This window comes from Anthonomus grandis, chromosome 18 (assembly GCF_022605725.1).
Source record: "Anthonomus grandis grandis chromosome 18, icAntGran1.3, whole genome shotgun sequence".
NCBI lineage: Eukaryota > Metazoa > Arthropoda > Insecta > Coleoptera > Curculionidae > Anthonomus > Anthonomus grandis.
Window position 1 is genome coordinate 4,452,083 of NC_065563.1, and position 21,714 is coordinate 4,473,796.

At 34.8% G+C, this 21,714-nt stretch overlaps 1 long non-coding RNA gene across 1 annotated transcript; it reads right to left on the minus strand.

The window, feature by feature from the left end:
* Positions 1-6,232: 6,232 nt before the first annotated feature.
* LOC126746941 (uncharacterized) lies at positions 6,233-20,047 on the minus strand. Its single transcript, XR_007664042.1, has 5 exons — positions 19,863-20,047; positions 19,292-19,803; positions 10,393-10,762; positions 10,117-10,321; positions 6,233-8,618 (listed from the first exon to the last, which is right to left on the minus strand). It is a non-coding gene; the product is annotated as an uncharacterized LOC126746941 (long non-coding RNA).
* Positions 20,048-21,714: the final 1,667 nt, after the last annotated feature.

The following is a 21,714-nucleotide window of genomic DNA, read 5'->3' on the forward strand; positions in this document are numbered from 1 at the left end:
GCATATTTTCGATCCCACTTCTGATTAAAAATGTTTTTATCAAATTCCCAGAAAAACTACGAACCGGTGAAACAACAGCAGACCACCGCAGAAGCGAGTGTTAACCCGGGACTGGCCATATTGTCGCCATCGGCGATACTCTCGTAACGTCCCTTGTTGCCAGGTCACCCCTTGCCTTGTAGCACTCGACTGCCTGCGGTTGGAACCCATATTCCGGTTAAAACAAAAGCTCTTGACGGTTTTTAGAATTTATGTATCTGGAGAGAGCATGGACGTGTTTGCAAATATTCCATTTAATGCTTGAATCAGGAGTACAAGAGCACAAATATTTGTGAATATATATTTTGCAATCATTGCATGTTGCAGTTGCAATTTAGGTTTCCGGGAATTTTATCATAAAACCTGTTCGTACTATTTGTAGATTTTATCGACCATTTATTATCCTTTTCAAAATAAAAAATATCGTTATCTGCAATTTTTAATGATTACTTGTGCCTTTTTCTGCAAATAGTAATTTTTGTGGTAACTGTTCCTATATTAATGCTGATGAATCGGTCGAATACTTTATCGCAGATAAAATTCATTAGAGAGAAAACACAAGTATCAATTCTTTTATTTTTTTTCCTCGCAAATATATATACTTAAGAGTCCTATGCATTCGGTAGCAATAAGCCCAGCATTTATAATTTTTGACATAATTTGTTTCAAAATATTTGACAAATTCACTTAACTGATTGTCACATTTTAGTTGAAGTGTAAAGTTTTTAATTATTATTAAAAATGTATTTTCGTCTCATTCTTGCATTATAATAATCAGTTTTTTATAAACAACTTTTTTAATTTCAAAACTGGCCGGAATTTTTTTTATGTGTTTTCTCCATGCTTGGTCTACGTGCCAAGCACAAAATAACCTGAACTCAACAGGTCCCATTTCTGCTTTCCAAGCATTATAAAAAGATTCGGCTATGTCTGACCTGAAAGTTTTTGTTTTTGGAATAGTGACATTAATTTTTATGCATTTGAAAAATATGGACATGAATATTTCATTCGTCTTATTTGATATCATAAACAAACATGGAAAACCTTGATGCAACTCGTCTAAAACTAATAGAGTAGTTAACTCAAAGGCATACTGATTTACAGAGTGCGTACTATCTAAACACACACAGTCTGTCCCAAATTTTTCTAGAAGTATTTTCTGATTTTCGTTCATGATAATTAAAATAAAATCATCTTTTTTTAATTCTGGAAAATCTTCGTTTATTGCACCTTGAGGTTTATAGAATAAAACTGCGTCGGATTCTCTTGCCCAGGAATCAACGCTTGTAGCATCATTTTTATATCGTATACCCCTGAATGACGTTAAATTGAAATTTTTTTTAATATTTCGAAGATCTTGTCTTGTTATTAGATGTAACCGACTTATTTCTTTTCTATTACATATATGCCGAATTTCTTACTTCATGCTGAATTATGCCCTACGTGCGAAACAACATATTTTAATAATACTTGACCATTTTTTTCAATTTTCAAGAACATTCTAGATGGACAAGATTTGCCTATTTTACGAGAGCCTTGAACTTTTAAATGTCGCTTACCCGTATTCTTAGATTTGTACAACCCGCTGCGATGACAGTAATAAATAATACTTTTACAACTCTTAAATGGACGCAGTTATGCATAACGTGACCAAGCGCCAAAATCACAATTTTGGGAAAACACAATTAAGTTTCAAGTGGCCTTAAAAATAGATAAATTAGAATGAAGATCTAGTTTTTGCAAGATATATACAAGGCACTATTTCAAATCATTCTACAAAAGCTTTTAGCAAAAAATTAAACATTTTAGAAGTTATGAGAAAAATTGTCGCTTAGTCTTGTAATGCTTTTTACATATTGTTGGGTATTTGTATTTTACAAAACTGAACCGCACGCCAAATTTCTCGCACAGCTCGTTTATGTAAAGCTATTTTATTCTAAAACTTTATATTTTGACTAAGAGCCCTACTTTTTATTTAAAATAAAAAGTGACTATTACAGTTCTAAAAAAAGCCACGTATACAGGAACTTTTTATTTTGAGTCAGCCTTCCTTAGAATATTTTCGGCTGATCGAAAACCTAATCAGCAGTAGGGCTGTTAGTCGAAACATATAGTTTAAAAATAAAATAAAAGGCTAGTTATATAAAAGGAACAATAAGATTAGAGTAAAATTAAATTACCTTTTAAAAACTTTATTTACTAATAATATATGGCTATAAGCAAATTAAAACGTCAAAAAAAAACTGCATATTTCTTTGGAACATTACCAGCTACCCAAGAATTCTATTCTGCTTCATCCTCAATGTCAAAATCCGGTTGCCCATCATACCCTTCCAAGTCTTCCTCAATAGTTGGATCACCTACGAGGTTTTTTAAAATATTTTTGCATCTTTTAGAATCAGAGGAAGCAAAAACTTTTTTCCAGTTTTTTCTCTGGCCATAAATTTTCAAGTGGATTTTTAAAGTTGGTTTTTGAAGTTTCCTTATTTTGTGGTCTTCCACGCTTTGTTTCTATATTAATTTCCTGGTGAGTTTCATCCTTAAGAAAAGTTTTAACAAATATTCTGAAGGGACTGTCTTTTCGAATTTCGATTTCTTTAAATTGAAGCCAATTTATTTTATTGTTTGTCACATCTACTTTTCGATTAATAGTATAATAATAATAATAATAGTAATAATAATATTTTTTTCGATTTTAGTAGTAGAAAAAAAATGTTCTTTTTCCATTTTATGGACAACAAGTGGATTTTTCTTGCGGCATAATTTCATTATATTTATATAGTCATCAGCTGTATACAATCTTTGTTGTAGTTTTAATGCGCATTGGATATCTCCATAAATCTCTGTCATTAGGTAGATAACTGACCAGATGTTAACAAACGCAACGTTATCTTTTCTATTAAAAGATTAACTTCAAACATTGTCATAAGGAATAAAACCATTTTGATATTGCAATTTTGGCCACCGCAGATGTCTGACCATAAAATTAGATGTTCAAAGCAGCCATATTAGCATTTTCTCTTACATGCCGAAGTAAACAGGAACCCACTTCCTGAACCCCTCTACCTGCCATACCTTCCAGCCATAAATAACAATGCCCTTTATTATTTTTTCCTGTGTGGATACCCAAATTATATAACCAGAACTGTCTTTTATACAAACAACACTTGTCGGTATGCGAGGAAGAGGCAATGTTTTTTCCATATCAAAGGTGAGTACTTCAAGGTGTTCGTCTTGCTTGGCCCTTTTTCTGTCTGCGTTCATTGCATTTCTCGTCTCACTAGCTAAAGTTAAATGATTTTGTTTTTCCATCTTATACCTATTTTGCTCTTCAAGATTTATCGTATTTTTCAAAACTTCCATTTTGTCGCAAGTATTGCAAGTGCCTTTTCTTCCAATATTTCATCTTCCATTTCAATGTGTTCTTCTAGTGAAACTCCTTGTTCTGCATCTAAAGTTTTTAAAATGAATCTCTCATCTTGTTTAACACTCATTTCCACAGCATTATTACTATCATCATTTTCTGGGAGTTTTTCTGGGAATTTCGCAGGCAGGAGTTCGGTAAATTTTTTTGCCGAATTGATACTTTAGAGGTCTTCCTAAAACTAACAAATTTATGGTAAAATATTTTTCTATTTGCAATACTAAACCAAGCACCAAGTATCTTGGCGTTTGGTTCGGTAATGCAAAATTTCGTGGCATTTAGTCGCTTTATGCAAAATGCATCTAGTGTTATAAACCGTTTGGCGCTTAGTTTAACTTAAAATTATGTCCTTACTTTAAATTTGTAGCGTTCAAGAATTTTTTTGTAGATAAATATAGTATTTGGCCGTTAGATGGCGCAATAATAACCAAAATTCGAATTTGGGGCTTGGTCGCGTTATGCATAACTATGTCCAATTGTAGATCTAATTCCATATTTTTTTACATATTTATTTCTGCAACGTTTTTCCTCGTCTTCCTTCCATGTTAAAAACGTATCATAACTATCGAAAGTATACTTTTCCGATTTAATATTAATTGCATGATAATCCATGTAATGAGAAACAAGCCTACCAAAATTACAACTAGAAAACTGACAAATACTACAGCAAGAAAATTTTACTGTTTGACGAGAAATATTATCAGTCGGTGGTATAACATGATTTATCCTAATGTGTTTTTTTTAAATAGATTTAGAACTATAGGAATGATTACAATAATTACATATAAATGATGACCCTGGTTGAAATTTAGAATGTAACTGAGTCGAATGTTGCTGCTTTACATGTCTATATAGTGAAGTTTTATGGACGTATTTTTGACAACAATATTTGCAGTCAAATGACTGATTAGTAGAAGAGCTTGTGCTTGGTCCGGGTTCACAGACAGTTTCCTTATGTTTACGTTTTAAATGTTTATATAATAATAACCTAAAAGCAAACTTTTGGGACCAAAACTCACAAAGAATATGTCCACTATCACCAGCATTGCCTGTTCCGGGTTGGCATACGTTTATCTCATGTTTACGTTTTAGATGTTTATTTAATGAGGACTTAAAAGCAAATTTTGTACAGCAAATCTCACAGAAAAGCTGTCCACCATTACAACCATCACCACTACTATTCATATTTAATGTTTCTATTCGACTAGGAGTACCGATACCATCACCTTCCATTATTGGTTTTATCGATTTGTTGTTATTTGCAAGACGTTATAAGAAATCTTCTTATCACTGTAAATAAATTGAATACCATTTATAAAGGATGTTTGAGGTTTTTGTACTTGTAGCAATACTTCTACAACCGATAGACCTTTGGAAAATAATATAAAAAGTTAATATAAGTATACGACAAATTAATCCACTACATAACAACGGGTCCTGCAATAGTGCCAAAGTGGTAAAATTGGCGTATAACCCAAAAAATACTAAGAATTTTGAGCAAAATTATTAAAATTTGAGTGTACAATTTAAAAATTATACATATGCCATACGGGGTGGAGATTTTAAATGGAATGCTGCTTATTAAATTTTTCAAAAATCCAAAAATGCTTCTTAAAATATTTTTTATAGACTTCCCTTTCCTCATGTAAAAGTTAATTGGGGCTCCAAGGAGGGGGCAACTTTGTTGAAATAGTGAACCCATATTATATTTAAGCAACAACGCAACAAGCGCTTTTTATTTACTTGAATATTAATCGTTTCTGTTTGCCACTGCAGGTGATAAGTATCTAAATATAGTTTTTGTGAAGCTTGCATTTTCGGTGTTCAAATGTAGGTACCTAGTAAGAAAAATTGTTAGTTGATTATAGAGTCTCTTTCGAGTAATTCTCTCGTTTTCCGGAATATAATTTTTTATACGTTGATAATAAAGTGTTACTATTATTACGGCTACAGGTTTTTTTCAATCACATCGTTGCGCACCTGCAATTAAAGTGGATAATAATTTATCAACAAACTTTGCTTTTTCAAATTAAAAGACACATGTGTCAGAAATTCATTAAAAACAATTTAATGAACAATCAAATTAACAATATTATTAATAATGGAATGTCACATTTTTAGCATATCAGTTGTTGAAAATATGCCCCATCAACCTGTTAGCACAGACCAAACTGATGGTAGAACTCTACTCTTACTATTCCCAAAACTTTTGGCGTGATGAGTAAGTAATCGTTAAATTTTAATTGCCATTATTCGAAAACTTAATTTTTTAATTTTTTACTAAGGGCACGAAATTTATTTTTTAAAACAATTGGTAATAACAAGTGGTATCTTTTAATTTGAAAGAAACAAAGATGTACAGGGCTGCTCTTTCTCTTTGGAGCCTCAATTGTTTTTACGTAATGAAAGCGAACTCCAACTCCATAAAAAAAATTTGAGGACGGACGTACCTATTTATAGATTTAAAAAAATCTTACTCCCAGGGCTTCTATATAAGCAGCGTTCTATTTAAAATTCCGACCCGAGTGTATTTGGCTCGTCCTTCATTTTTTGGGATATTTATCTTGTAAATTTAGTATGCTTCTACAAAAATGTGTACTATTTTTTTATTTTAATCCAATAGCCAATGAGATATCTTTCCATGGTGCACTATCCTGTAACAATCCTGTATAACCCCAGGCTTTTAGACAATAGTTTCCGGTCTCGGGACATAGACAGAAAATAACAGACCAGAATTTACATGTAATCTAGCTGTAAACACCCAGATAAAAAAATTATTTAAAAAAAAGTATAGCCTTAAGTTATCCCGAAAAAACAAAGCTCTAATTTTTATATTGCACATGCACTCCTGGAAAAAATTAAAAATCTACCTGTACCTTCCTTTCTATATGTTAATTTCACCACTCATTCACGATTTACCATTCTATAAGTCTGCTATAACAACTATTGAATACCATCGAAACTGAAACTGATGCACAAACCAACCAATGTAAACAAACATAAAAATTTAGTGCCAATTCTTTTCGAAGAATCTCTCACAATCGGTCTCGGGTCTTGGCATCCGGCGCAGCGAACGCGAGCAGCTCGTTGGCTTCGACTCGTGGCTCCATGCTACTAGGTCTACATTGTCTGTACCGGCTTGTCGCGGGATTTAGGTGTGCTTATATTTATTAGCTTAGGTAGGAGGTGGGCTGCTATTGGTCACGAGTCCAAAAGCAGACTCCGCCCCCCTCCAGCAAGATCTTGATGTGGCCGTTTAAGCGGAGAACACATATACGCGATCACGACCACGATCGCGATCACGATCACGATGGCGATCAGACGCGTCCAAAGTAAAGAAATGTAGCCGCACATACTTGTCGCGACCTGTTAGCGATACGGTGGCGTTCTGCAGCGTTCGATCGCACGTTCCTCGCCAGAAAGCGAGCAGCGGCGATCAAACGCAGCAGGTTACGTTGATCGCGGATCGTAAGTTAAAAAATGGCCGATTTCACGGAAGAATTTATTGAACATGTAAAGAAACATGATGTTTTATTCGATATGGCACATCGTGATTATAAGAATGTTCGTATTCAAAATAAAGTATGGGACGACATTGCCAAGGATATGGGAAATCATCATACTGGTAAGTAATAAACTATTGTTTTGTATACACATAATATATTTGTTAATTTATACTTAGCTACACATATAAATAAATAAATTAATTTATTGTACAGGGTGTCTCAAATTCGTGGCTCAACATGGGGAACTCCGTAACTATGGGAGGTTGGTTAAATTATAGAAAAGTTGCGAAATTTTGAGCCTAATAATATGACATTTAAAAAATTAATAAAACCCGAACGGTTCCGAAGATGATTGAAAAAACTATCGTCGTATTTTAAAATTAGATCACAAAGAAGCTTAGAAAAACATTAAATCAAATTTTCAACATTTTGTTTTTTTTTTTCTTTTTATCTTCGGGACCGTTCGGGTTTTATTAATCTTTTAAATGGCAAATATGCCAACAATGGCAATATGCCTAACGATAGTTAGGCCTAAAAATGCGCAACTTTTGTCTAATTTAACCAACCCTGTTATGGAGATCACCCATAGTTACGGAGTTCCCCATGTTGAGGCACGAATTGGAGACACCCTGTACACTGTTCAAGTCGTGTTGTAAAGTAATTAAAATATGTTTAAATAAACCAAGAAGTAAAATCTTAAATATCAAGAAAAATACTTCAAAAAACAATTCCATACTTTTGGACATAATATGTGTAAGTTTATTATGAGTGACATCTTTTACAAATTACTGAAATGGGAAACAAATTTTTCACGTATCCCAAACGCTAGTTTTACCGCTCTTCTTCTATCAACTGGCAAGGGATGGAATACCTGTACTGGCATATCATTGTGTTCTTGTAGATTAAGATATTTTTGGTCAATATTTTTTCCCGTAAAAAGTTGTGTAATACACAGGCTGTTTTTACAAGCTTTGTAGCCGTGCTAACTTTTACTTCTAAGGGTCTAAAAAAAAAATCTCCATTTGTGTGCCAGTATGCCAAAAGCGTTTTCCACAACGCGACGAGCTTTACATAGATGGTAATTGAATTTTTCTTTATTACGGTCATATCTCGCTTGTCTGTAGGGAAATGGTCTCATTAAGTAAGTACTTAAGGTAAAAGCTTCATCGCCTATCAAAACACATGGAACCTCATCATCTTTACCGGCAAATGGCCTGTTAGGAGGAATATTAAATGTGCCATTTTCAAATCTTCTTCCCATAGCAGATTGCTCGAAGATACCTCCATCACTATTTTTACTATAGGCACCAACATCTACACAAATAAATTTATATTCAGGGTCAACAATCGCCATGAGAACAATTGAAAATTTTTTTAAGTAGGAAAAATAATTTGATTCACTATTTTGGGGACACCTGATTGTCACGTGCTTCCCGTCTATGCTTCCTAAACAGTTGGGAAACTGCCATAAGTTTTCATAGCCCAAAACTGATTTTTCCCATAGCTCTTGTGTGGGCTCTGGCATATAAATTGGCTGCAGTTTACTCCATATAACAGTGCAAACCTCTTCAACAATTATAGCAACTGTTGAAAATCCCAATCGAAAACTATGACCGATTGTTTTGTAAGAGTCGCCGGTTGCCAAAAATCTAGAAAAAATATGGTGTCTTAAATCTCTCTTTCTGATACCAATAGTTATTTATGTTGTAAGGGTATTATGAAGATGTTTATGCCCCCGAAGGCAACAATCTTACAAAGCAGAGGGCCTTTGGCCCGATTTGTGAGTTGCCCGAGGATATAGACATCAAGTAATGCCCGTGGTACATACCATATTTTATGTCCTACTTCATAAAATTCCAAGTTAAATTAAAAGAAAAATTAAAATCACGAAATTTTTACCTACATAGTTGCTAAATAAACAAAGTGTGTTCATTATTATTAAGTGGCAAAGTTAAAACTTAATTAATTTCATATAAAATCATAAATTTTTCATAAATATCGAATAAACCTCCCTAAATGCTGCCAAAGCTGTGGCAAATCTCATTCTCAAGCAGTCAAAAGACTTATACAATAAAGAATTTAAGAGGTTTTAGAATGATTTATTAATTAGTTATTTCTGTTAATGCCCTAGGGTATTATATAGCATTTAATGTGTCTGGTAACTATGATGTTATGAAATAATATTATACGAGTAGGACATAAAAAATATTTCAGCAAAAGGTATTAGCAAAAAATATTTCATTGTTAATTTAGATTTATTTAAACGGGCATGTTTTAATGGTGTACTATTTTTATTTGCAGGCGACGATTTAAAGAAGCGCTGGAAAAATTTGAAGGATTGTTTCTCAAAACACTTACGCTCCGAGAAAACCCAAACTGGACAAGCAGCTAAGTCGATCTCTCGCTGTAAAGCCTGGCCTTGGGCACAGCATATGGAAAGTTTTCGACCTTTCTTACAATTTGCTGTAACAGATTCTAATATTGCTGATACCAACATAGGAGTAAGTGAAGAAATTGAAGCATCTGACGTTCAAAATGAAGCTACACAAATGACTGAAAACATACTAAGCGAAGCAAGTACTGACCAAGAAACATCGAAGCAAATTTCATGTCATAATCGAAGACCAGAGAAAAAAAGAAAATCGATGGAACTTCCAGCACTCAACAATTCATCATCTGCTGATAAAGTTATTAAGTACTTCAATGAAAGGCACTCTGACATCAAAAGTAACTGCAACAGCATAGATCTAACATTTCAAGGATATGCTGCAAGCGTGAAGAGACTATCGAATCGACGGCAGACTGTAATTAAATTTAAAATTGCTAAATTAATTATGGAAGAAGAACTCGCACAGGAGGCGGAAGCTCAGGAGCAAAGCCGGCCAGGGACAAGTTATTCAAGGGCTTCCGCTTCTTCATCTTACGAAATAGATTTGCGATCTCCATTTGACAATGAATCTTCCTATCACGAATTATCAAACCCAAGCAATCTACCTGGAAGTTCTAATGACCTGAATTCTTCCGGTGCAACTTGGTATGAGGATCTGTGTAAAACCACCATCTAACTCCATAAAATGTGTTTTTTTCTTTAATTTCTTTATATTACTTTGGAATAATAAACTTGCTTACAAAATGTTTATGACTTACCTTAATGTGACGGCTAATCGTTACTTGTTTTGTAATATCGTCCTTGATAAGATTTATTATTTCGTCAAAACATTCAAAATTCATTCTAAAGTAAGTATAGAATCGATTTTCGTCTGTACGGAGCTCAGGATATAACCTATGAAATTCGCCTTCGGCCTTACGTTTTTTATTAATCTCGTGTACCCAAACGTTCCGTCTTTTTATCCTAAAAAAACAGAATAACCTAAGTGGATTCTTGTCTAATGGACGAGAAGTAATTAGACAATCTGAGATTACCTTCGCCTATCATTATTGCAATTTTCATCTTCATCCAATAATATTGCAAGAAGTAGTGCCTCTTCCTCAAAATCCTCTATTGACACTTTTAACCCGCCCTCAGATTTAAAATAAGCTGTTTATGTATGCGTGCACTTCGACTGAGCCTAATCGCGATCGCGGATATGTGTCCACCCCTTCTGAAGGCAAGGATCGCCATCGCGATCGTGATCGCGATCGTGGTCGTGATCGCGTATATGTGTTCTCCGCTTTAAGCGGGGCATACACGGGGAGACATACCTCGCTGCATGCGGCGAGGCGGCGTATCACGTAAATTGGACTCAGCATCACACAACTCCACACACAGTTGAGGTATCTCATGGCACTGCCACTGAAACATTTAATTTTTTTTTTATTTAAAATGTCGTGCTACAATCAGCTTGCCAATGAGCAAATCTGTGCAATTGGTGTAGCAGTTGCTATAGTAATTGATGGGGATGAAGAGAAAAAGAAAAGGCCCAGAAAAAAATGGTCAAGAAAATGGCTAACACAAAGAAAAATTTATTCACACATGAATTTGATACGCGAACTGCAACAAAATGAAAAAGGTGTTACATGCAGATTTTGCCCTAAGCATGTAACATGGGATTTCATATAAATTCGGGCAAAAGTTTATGGGTTTTGGTATCGGCTTGAAGGGGTTGTGTGATTTACAGTTTTATAAATGGAATTTGGGGTTTGATAGTAATGCAATTTATTTTTTTTAAGGCTTTTAAACTTTTAAACTTTCTGACCTTTGGTTTGTTTGTCAAGAGTTTCTATGAGGCCGGTATATGTCTGGGGTATGGAGGGACTTCTAGAGAGTGCTGTTGTGCCACAGATTGCGCTATGAGTGGAGTAAATAAGACCTATTAGATGGTGATCCGTTAGTGTAGGAAAACTTACAAATACTTTCTTTTATAGCGGAATCATGTTGGGCAAGGTATCCTAATTGATTTGAAATTGGCCTCCCCAGTTTTGCTTACTATATTTCCCTTCAATTCTTCAAGTTCTCGTAAGAGGAAAATTGGAATTTCGTAGCCCCGTTGGGAAAATTTTGTTAGTTTTCCATGTTTTAGTATCCGAGCAGTATCATTTTGCTGTGGTATTGCGGAATTTCTATTTTGATAGAGTGAGGCTCCGCGTAGTTTGCACCAAGAGGCAGGGTCAGATCGTGTCGAAGAGAGAGAGTGACAAGTTCACTGCCCGTGTCACCTGTCACTGTCTGGTCAATTGTCAGTTCCTTGTCCAGCCGGTAGCTATCCCGTTATCAGAAAGAACAGTCGACATTTTGTGGTTTTAAGGAAAATTTAAGTTCATCTTGCCGGGAATTCGGTTAAATGGAAAAATATTCCTCCCAAGTTTTGGGCTTTAATTTGATGAACGTCTAGTGGGAAGTTGTAGCGGAGAGGATTTCGGATTGACCTGATATTTTTGGATTTGGTAGGCTGCTCCCACACCATTTATGGGATTTTGAAATTTTCTAACCACAAAACGAGACTCTAGGCCTCGCTCACCACCTTAGGTGGTATGTAGCAACATGTTGGTAATTGCCATAGATTTGATTGTGTGTTTATTTTACTGATTTTTTTTTGTCCTCTATTTTAGAGGCCTCCTTTTTCTCATTCTCTCCTCTATTCTCTGGTTTCTTCTGGTCATCCTAACACTGTTGGCAACCGGCTGAAGTGAGCCTCAACACAGCTTGGACTGAGCATTGTACTGTGGCTCTGCGATTTTGGATTCGAACTTGCCTGAAATCGACTTGCCCATGTGGTCGTTACCCTGGTTGTAGCTGACTGGTTCCAGAGCTGTCGAGTTAAGCTACCTTAGCCAAAATACACAAGAGATTAGAGGACACGCAAGTTTTTACACATTTTATTTTTCTCTTATTGAACGGTTTGATTTAGGATTGGGGGTTGATTTATTAATTTGAATTTTATGGGTTTATTTTCTTTTATGTAAAACAAAAACGTTAAGGGATTCTTGTTAAGTCTATTAACATTAACCTGAGGGTTTTCATTTGAGTCGAGCATCGATATAATTGATTTTGACATTGAGCCTGGATCTCCTTGTAAGGGATCGGCTATTTGTTACAAATAACCTATTTAGTCATAATGTTGATTATTGGTTAACAGGTTGTATTGCACCAACAAATAGGCTTTTAAATTCGAACCTTACTATTTAAAAGTTTCATTTAGATTAATGTGACTTGACTAGAGATTGTAAAAGGTATTTTAGGGCCAGTGAGGTATTGTGAATTAGGCTCCAAACATATACTTCTTGTAAACAACACGTGATCACGTTTTGGATTTTCCCCTTGAGCAGTAGTTTAGTGCGGATTTGTTTTTTTTTACTAATTCCTCGCCTTAAGCATACCTCAAGTAACTCTTAATTCTTTTATCAATTTTTTATTTATTTAAAATTACTACAGTATTACATTTTGAATAATTATCTAAATTTAAATATCTCAGTGGAATTTAATTTTTTATATATAAATGGAAGTGACTATGTAAATTCTTGGATGATTATATCAATCTGGTGGACCTATGGATTGTTATTTGAGTTTTTTTCAAATTATTTTCAGCTTTTAGGATCTAGGTACAAGCATAAATATAGGTCATCATTTTCTTGATTAAGGTGGGCTTATATTACCATCATAATATATCAGGGTTTGATGTAAAATATTTAAATCAAGTGGCGCTCTTATTAAAATTTCTCCCATTACCTTTCTCCACTGTCTAAAAGCTGGCGGCCACCAAATCTCTGAATCTTTTAAAACAAAATTTGCTTGTCTGGATTTAGTAATTTTTTTTGTAGTTGGATAGTAGATATGACTCACACGGGTTGGAAATAAATTGTTTTAACCGAGTTACGCGCTACAAAGGGGACTTCCTAAATTATCTGAGGATGGACGAATCTAGTTTTAATCGTTTACTTGATTTAATTAGACCTGCAATTGAAAAACAAAATACTCTAATGAGGGAGGCCGTGTCTGCTGAAGAACGCCTGATAGCCATACTCCGATATTTAGCTACTGGGCGCAATTACGAAGACTTGAATTTCTTTTGTGCAATATCACCTCAGTTGTTAGGGAGATTATTTCTGATATATTAAGATTATTCCTGAAACGTGTTGGGCTATTTACAGAGTTTTAAAGGAAGAATATATGACCGTAAGTAAATGTTATTTTATTTTAACAAAAGAATAATATAGTACCAAAGCATAAACTAAAACTAGAACAATTCTAAAAGTAAAATTCAAATTCTAATAAAATATTTATTTTTAATAAATGTAATAAAAGTACATGTACCAAATTAAAATTAAAACTAGAACAGTTATTTTAAAAGTAAATTAAAATTCTAAATAGAATTATACTGAAGAAAATTCATGGTTGTGCATTGAACCTTAAAAATGGAGATAATTCCGTAATTTTCCCAATTCATCATTATTTACATCATTATTTCAATCATTATTTGCATGAACGTTTGGATGCCCTCCTCCATCAGTCGGATTTGCCTGATCGACTCCAAACCTTTCGGTACAATCACGTTGAGACGGGGGCGGCATGTAATTTTGGTATTGTTGTGGACGTGGAACATTTACTGAACAAAATTCATTCAATAACCCCAATTTTCCATAGTAGACTGCATCATTGATTAATTTTTCAGTAAAAATTCTTTGTTGTTCATTCATACCTCTTAAGTCATTGGCTAGTTTTTTGCCAGTTATATCAAACATGTCTTCAGGTTGTCACCTGCAGATTGGCCCATATTGGTCAAAGTTTGATGAGCCAGACTGACAAGTTCTTTTTTTTTTTTAATTCATGCTCATCTCTCTGCCGCTTCAAAGAAAACTTTGTTGAAGCAATTAAAGGCGTACTTGAAAGAGAAGAGGTTGGTCGGTTCGAATTATTACAAGACCTTGGGGGTAGGAACCAGCATGCTCATCGATTTGGCTGTTATCTTCCCGAAAATAATAAAAATAAGCTTGTTTATTATATTATTTTAGTTAACTTATCAAACATATCTATTTTTGTAAATAAAAGTGTATCTAATTTATTTTATCTTTTTTCAGTTTCCATCTACAGAAGAAAGTTGGAAATCAGTTGCTCACGACTTTCAAACTTTATGGCAATTTAATAACTGCGTCGGAGCAATAGATGGGAAGCACATACAAATAGTGAAACCTGCACATAGTGGATCATACTTTTACAACTATAAAGGAACATTCAGCCCCCTTACTATCAAAGTTCCTGTTGAGAGTTTTCTTGGCTATGTCCGCGAAAGTGCCTGTGTTTCTTTTGGTTTTATTTTAGTTGGGGTTTTTAGGGCACCGCCAGAAGTTAGCTGGGTGCTCTCCATCGCAATTGCAACACCTCGCCGGTGTTGTTCTGTCTTTTTGACACTGTGAATAAAAATGGTTTGCACTTGTGACAACGCGAACTTGCAACTTGGCGTTGCAATTGCTGATGGCGTGCCCAAACTCTTGGCACCTATGGCACTTGTCTTACACTGTCAATAGTGAAGGACTTTAGTCTCTCTTGATATTCAGGAGAGTTTCTACCTTAAAAATGTCGTCTTGCTCTTTAGGAGCAAGAAATCTTATCAATTCGGTTTGTCTTTTACTTATCGGCCCCGTCCGAAACCAGGAAAGCTCTTCAGGGGTAAAGCCCATTTGGATCAACTCATCATTGATCTCCTCAAGGTCAAAGTTGTGGTCAAACCCCCTGAGGACCACGTTCTATGAACTGCCGGACTGTCAAGGACTGCGGACTGCCGGCCAGTGCATCACGTTATATAGAGCACGGCCATGCGTGGTACTTAGTAAACGCGGTAACAGTAGTGGTGGTACGGGCACAAACGGTGCTGAGATATTAAACGCGATGATAAATTAATAATTATTACATACAAGATTATACACTCTGGAACTAACTATAGAACTGGTGATTGGAAATGTGTTCACGGACGTACAGGGTAAAAGGATAATGGTGGCGGTATCCGTAAATTTAACGGTGGCGGCGGCGGAGTGAACGGTGACTGAGTTTTTAGTCCAAGGGGTAGAGATAGCGGTACACGGTAACCAAACACAACGGTAGTGTCACAGGTGATAAGTGCGGTTTCAGTTATGAGTATTAGTAACGGCGACGGCAACAGGCCACAACGGCTGTTCAACAGGGTATATCTACCCAAACAGGCTATATACAATAATATATACAATCTTACAGGCTAATACGTATATGAACAAACAAACTTTCTTGTACTTGTACTTGTAGATTACTTAATTAGGGTGGTTTCTGATAAATAACAGCGGTCTCAGCTAGGAAAATCAGTAACAGCGGTACCAGTTACCCTGGGAAGCAGAAACGTTGAAGTAACAACAAAACAACAGGGACACGTTTCCAACTGGTTGAGGCACACGGACGCCTGATCCTTCGCCAGCTCCAGGACAACAAATCCAAAACTATCTAAGACCTACAACTAAAACTATTCTAAAAAAATTCCGCAATAATGCTGCGACTACGTCTTAATCAAAATCCCTAATTAAATTAAAAAAAGACAATTGTCCCTGCTCGGGTACCAAATTTGTATTCTTACGCAAGGCTAATAAACTCATCCAGGTTACCTCATGCCTCTCCTTACCTCAGTCCCCGCGACAGATGGATGTGACGTCACCCGGCGGCCAGCTCCGAATGTCCGTATCAAGCGCTCTCTCTCCTACTCCTTTTAATCCGTATAACACTGTTCTTTTCTGCTTCACATTTTAAAAGCATTTTAATTATTCTGTATAGTTATAGGTGTTTTTTAATTAAATAACGACTTTAAAAGAACATTTACAATTTTTATATAATTATAATATTAAGATTTAATTATGCGCAGCCGGTGATTTTTAGTAAGTATTCAAAGTATTAATTGTTTTTTTGAAGCAAAATTGCGTAATAAATTGGCGGTTCATACTAAAAATATTTTTTTAATTTGATTTTTAATCTCATATTCTCATTACACAGGGTGTTTTGGGAGAAAAAGACTTGTATTTAAAGGGATATTTCGTAAGTCGAAAAAGTTTTTAATGTAAACACTTCCAGTAATACACATTCTTTTCGAGTTACAGTTACTTAAAAAAAAAAGTTTTTTTTATACTAATTGAAAAACGCGAAATAACTTTTTTTTTATTTTTTAATAAGGTTTATAGGATATAAATTTTTGTAAAAAAATAAACAAATTACATATTTCTGAATTTATTCAAATCATTATAAAAAAATTTATGAAAAAATTAATTCCGCCTGATAAAAATAATAAATTTTTTAGGACAAAAAGACGAATTTATTTCAGAATCTAAAATTATTTTATTAGATTTTTTAAATTATTAGTCATATATTTGTCATCGGGTACAATAATTTACTAAGTTTATTTTAGGTTCATAGGTTAAAAATAATTTCACCTTTTTTGAATAGAGAAATGCGAATATATGTATATTGTTTAATAATACGTAGGTACCATTCAAACACTGATAATAGATCAATATATTTATAAAGATTAACACAAATACAAAAAATATAATCTTAATAATAAACGTATAACATCAAGTAACAACTTTCTTCATTTTTTTCAAAATTTTGTCATGGTTTGCGGTAGATTTTCTTTTAATGCCCCTTTCTTGTTTGGATATTTCGTTCAGATATTTTATTCTGATGAACAATATCTGTCTTAAATAACATGTAGCCGCTTTCAAATCAATGTCCTTATATTTATTTTCGACGATTTTGAGAAACTTTTGGATTATTTTCTGTCCCTTTCTTATTTCTCCATCCTTATGAAATTTCCCAAATAATTTGTTAAGGATGTTTGCTTGTTTTTCACATTCCCTTGATGGATGCATAAGTCCTCCAAATGACAAGTGTGAGACCCATGAAGGCATATTATAGCAATGCTCAATTTGGGTTTTATAGGAATGTTATCCTAAATCAGGGTGACTGTCTTTTAATTTGTATGCTACCCATCCAGCTAAATATTCAAGACCATCTGCTTCTTTGGCTTTCTTTATGTCTTGTGGTAATGCTGAATTTGATGAATTGTTTCTATACTAAAAGTGCTTTCAGTGTCCGAAATATCCATTTCTTTTTCATTTCTCACTTTTGTATCCGCTATAGAAATACTACTGGAAATAACCTTTGCCACTACCATGTACTCATCTTTGTACTGAACTTTGTTTTTAAAACTCAAAATGTCATACACCAATTACAACGGATTAATCCTCACTTAAAACGTCTTTTAATACATAATTGTGCAGCAAAAAGATAAAAAAACAACCGTACACCACAGAGCAGCCCGGTAGACGAGGTCGCCAGACAACGTCACTACTTCCGCCACGTCCGCGCTTTCCCCTCACCAAAAAACTGTTCAAGGAGACAACCTCTGTTGAGTTTATTAGCCTTGGTTCTTACGTACTTGCCGTATGTCCACCGGCACCGGGGGGTTGACGTATACCTTTGACGTCGCAGGGTATACGTCAACCCCCCTCACTATTTGTACAGTTATAGGAGAAAAAGTTGACAAAATGCCTCGGGCGCCACTCTAAGTAATTAAAGGAGCTTAGAGTCCCCTCTAGCCTCTTGGATAAGCCTTTAGACAGTGGAGAAACCAGGTAGAGATTGAAAGTAGACTGTCCGGTTATAATGAGATCTTATTGCTCTTAATCTTTATTATTACAAATACTAATAAGTAAGTAATAGGTTTGGTGGCTTAAAACTAAATGAACAGAAGTGTCCTTAAAATCTAACAATCCCCATTACCAATTTCTATGATTAAGCACAGGCATATTTGGGAAAATGTACCGGAAAATTCGACACTATTAATGACGCAAAATAGTAGGATTTAAGGAAAGGGGTTATGATGTTGTGTATAAGCGGTTACGGATGACATTCGTGAACCAAAGCCGGAAATTCAACACCAATCAAGCGAAGCAATCTCAATCAGTCGGTCAACATTTACCCCTGCTCTGTTAATATACGGATAGTAATTATATTTTTACGGACTCGGTTATTACTTGTCTTTCACCACTTTGAGAAGATAAGTAATACTTAATAAACGCGGCTACTGCCTGCCCTACAAAACACGAAAAAAGATAGTGTCCAAGCAGTAGTTTTCATCAATATAATAATTAAACGGAACGGTACGGTCACGGACAGAGCAGAAAATAAGAAGTCAACAATAAAAATTATTAATTAAATACAAAATGAATCCGCAGTGAGTGTTTCTCTGGTTCGAAACAAGAATATAACTTTTCGCGAACGGAATTAGTGAAACGTTGTTTTAATCACCCGTTTACTACCTGCCCTACAAAACATAAAGAAAGATAGTGTCCAGGCACCAGTTAATAATATTCGCGACTGTGGCTTGCCCTACAAAACACGAAGAAAGATTGTGTCCAAACCACAGTTTTAAAAGTTCATAAAACGGAACGGAATCAATATGAATATTCTAATAACAAAGCACAGATAAGAACTCACAGCGGAAAAATAAAATACCACCGTCTTCCAAGCATGTAAAAATGGAAACTAGAATACCGTAACGCGGATAATTTTACGATTATTTTATTAATATAACCCGCTTACTACCTGCCCTACAAAACACGAAGAAAGATAGTATCCAGGCACCAGTTATCAATCGCGGCTGTTGCTTGCTCACAAAACACGAAGAATGATGGGCCCAAACAACAGTTTCAAAATAAAATAAAACGGAACGGGACGGAACGATATCGATAGCAACGAATTCGATAATAGCTATTTATGTATCAAGGGCATTGTAAGGATGATAATGCCCGAAAGGTGGAAATAGTAAGAAAGATCTTTATGTTTTACCTATCTATTATTGATTTATAATACCTTAGAAACGGAATATTTTTTCCAACAGGTTGTACTGTACAGCGACTCTTTCTATAGGTAAGAAAGAATCTTCGCTCCTTTATTCCAGATGGTCTTAATGCTGCGCACTTTTTTATTAAATTTAAAGCGCCTAAATCTTCTTCAATGATAGTAAAACTTTTTGAAGTTGAAGTTTTAGTTTCTGGTACCTTTATAACCAAGACCGTTCCTCTATCTTCAATATCATCAATGGTTATCTTGACCAACTCATCTCGCCTTAAACCTCCCAAAACACCCATTACCAATATGACTTTGTGTACCAAGTAGATATCATCAGGAGCCTTCTTAATAAATTTTATTATTTGTTCTTCTTCTAAAACTTTAGACTTCTTCGGGACATATCCTTTCGACTTAACTTTTAAAAAAGATATGAGACGATGGTTTTGCGAGATGTCTATATTTTTATAGACCATTAACGTAGACCTTAGGGTAGAATACTTGGTCCAGAGAGAGTTCGGACTGTATTTTTCCGACTAAAAATATTAAAATTTGTTTAACATATGTACCTATTAAAATAAAATCAATAACTTACAAGTTCCTGAAAATATGCCATTAGAACGGTTTCGGTTATTTGAACAATTGCGTTGGCATCTTTCCAAATACCAAATATGTCATACTCCCGATCATACTGTTTATCATACTGCCTTGATTTAAGTGGCAAAAAATTTTCGGTCGCTTTTATGGCCTTTTCTCTTATATTTTGTGGAATTTCTTCCATTTTAAGCAAATATTTAAACAAAAAATGCCAACTGACTAACTGACAGAAACATCAAAGTCAAACTTAAATAATCACTGCAAGTCACTTGATAAATTTCTGTAGGTAGGTATACCTGTACAGGTAGACCCTATTTTTTAATTAATATTAACATTATTTTTGTTCATAAAAATCAATTTTTAGGTAAAACATAAAGCATTGTATGCACCAGCCACCTGTTGACAGTTAACCGGCTGCTTCCAAGCTCGTGTATTATAGCTATTTATGTATCAAGGGCATTGTTAGACTCTAATGCCCATCAGGCGGAAACCTAGCTATTTCCTCTACTACCTAACTATTTCCACCTTCCGGGCATTATCGTCCTTACAATGCCCTTGATACATAAATAGCTATAATACACGAGCTTGGAAGCGGCCGGTTAACTGTCAACAGGTGGCTCTTACCTAACCCAATTCTCTAAACTAGAACGTCAAAACAAAGTTTTAATGTAAATATTGGAAATTTAACGGTATTGAAATACGGAAAAATTACTGGTACTTCGCTCGAAAGGTATGGTACGACAAATGTGTCACCTTGGTGGACCTGGAACCTTTTTATACCCATCGAATTTGAATGCCGGCGACTCACGAACATCCTCGGAACCAATTGTTGGATAAAAATGCAATTGGGAAAACTTAATGAAAATAGAGTTTTTCCTTATGAAAACGGTACAGATTTCTAGGCTATGACCTTATATGGTAAACAAACTTAGTTTCAGCTCTCAAAACCGGGTATTTCTAGGTGAAAAAAGCGGGACAAAAGCTGGCCACATGTGTACCAGAAAACCGGCTTTTCAGGAAAACCGCGGGAAACGGAAATATAATTTATATTATATTTTGCCACACCAGGCATACCCCTTCATTTAACAAGGCTTCTCAACGTAGATAAACCTTGAAACTTGCAAAATAGAACATGTAAGCAGCATGAAAGGAAAATTTCATGAAAATAACCGGAAAGCTGGAAGCATAGTGATGAAAAACCTCTCAGTTTTAGGCATTTGTGGTTCTTTATTATCCTAAGAATAACCAGGGCTGAAAACAATGCAGGCCAGACACTACAACATAGTCAACGGAGAACTAAGTACAACCTATAAGAAATTGAATCTTTCCAGGATACTATCAGGCTAGAAACCTCTTTAAGTTGGTTTCTTTATGTATGTTTACAATTATAAACCCCTCATGACTCACAGGTAAAGCTTAAAATGTATAATTTTGTTATGTAAATTATAAAATTAGAGGTTAACTAAATTATATTATTAGAGTTAATCTATTATTCTAATGTAAAATAAATTTAGTACTTCGAATATACCGGGTGGCCAACTAAGAATGGACGTCGGCAATATCTCAGGCCCTAATAGTCGTAGCGCCTTGAAAAGAAAATGTAATAAAAGTGGCAAAAAAAAAATGCTGGAAATTATTTTGAACTTCATTCGTCAACCGCTAGAGGGCGCCACAGCTTCTTTAAATCGTAAAATTGCAAAAAAATCTTTTGCCAAAAAATCTCCAATAACGTACACCTCAAAATATTATGTTAATATTCTAGGAAGATTTCCTCATAAAAAAGTTTTTACAAAAATTTCTGTCAGTTGTCAAATAAAGTGGTGGGGGGCGTTTTTAGCTTGAATAAAGAA